We start from the raw sequence: 1188 nt of genomic DNA on the forward strand, positions 1-1188 counted from the left end.
ACTATTCTCCTCATACGCCTTCGCTGACCATGCCTAACATACCCCTATCAAGTACAAGTCCCCACAATGGCCGCGTCGTCCCCAGTTTCCGGCCGAGGGACAAATTATACGAACGCTGAGCGGCGGATGCGCGTCGTGCGTTGCACATGGAGGGGAATTATTAACGACGTTTTTTCCTATTTCCCTCTTACCCTCCCCTCTGCCCCGCCACTTCCCTTAACGGCGGTATACAAGGGGAAGCATAGGGGGGATTGACAGTCAGCAGCTTCAGCAGCGAGCGGGCATCCGCGAGGCCGCGAGTTTTATTCCTGACCACAACACTTGTGCGGTCAGTTACACGAATATAGAACGATTTTATGCGAACATAAAATGCCTCGTCTCTCCACCAACAACAAGCAATAAATCATTGAATTCTAATACACGGTCGCGTATCAACCCTCGCTGTTACTAACAGAGGCACTAGGGATGTGAACCTAGTCCCTCCAAAATCTTCACGAACGAATTAGTCCACAGTTTATTATCACTCTGTTAATAAATAAAACGTACACACCGTTTCGTTGACAGAAATAATATAATTTGTTAATATTTAATTCTGTAAAACGTGTACGTAAATCTCATCTGGACGTAAATATCGTGCGGTTCTCATATTTGACGATTTTGGAATATTGATCGTGTAATACGAAAGATTTGTGCTCGAAACATAGTCCGCCTTTGAAAACAGCTCGCTCGTGTTTTATTAGTGAATATCTTTTTACAGGGAGGAACTCGATAGGAAGTATTAAAGATGAGAGATCACCACCGTTGATTCTGGTTTTGTTCTGAGTAAATCGGTAATAATTACTTTGTTATTCATTGTTAAATTTAAAGTAGTTGTGTTTCCATAAAGTTTGCTCGTTTAAACGAAACTTCTGTTAATTTATCATCAAAACGTACAATCCAGTGTTATTTGTTTAGAGAAATAAATATATAATTAATAAAACATAGAGTTTCCTGTGAATGTAAATTATACGATTTTGCAATGTCAATCGTGTAATAGATTTGTGGTTCAACATAGTCCCTCTTTGAAAAGGACTCAATTGTGCATTATTAATGGCTATCTTTTTACAGGAAGTAACTCAATACGAAGTATTAAAGATGAGAGATCAGCACCGTTGATTTGGTTTTTGTTGTCGTGAATCGGTAAGAATG

General features: G+C 39.9%; 1 long non-coding RNA gene across 2 annotated transcripts; it reads left to right on the forward strand.

Moving 5' to 3' along the window:
• Window positions 1–221: 221 nt before the first annotated feature.
• On the forward strand, window positions 222–1186 carry LOC108623797 (uncharacterized). 2 transcript variants are annotated; one of them, XR_001916557.2, is made up of 3 exons: window positions 222–328; window positions 758–830; window positions 1108–1186. It is a non-coding gene; the product is annotated as an uncharacterized LOC108623797 (long non-coding RNA). The 2 variants fall into 2 exon arrangements; XR_001916558.2 differs by having other exon boundaries at window positions 226–673.
• The last annotated feature ends 2 nt before the right edge of the window (window positions 1187–1188 follow it).

Source organism: Ceratina calcarata, unplaced genomic scaffold, assembly GCF_001652005.2.
Source record: "Ceratina calcarata isolate Rehan_Ccalc_2016 unplaced genomic scaffold, ASM165200v1 scaffold290.2, whole genome shotgun sequence".
NCBI lineage: Eukaryota > Metazoa > Arthropoda > Insecta > Hymenoptera > Apidae > Ceratina > Ceratina calcarata.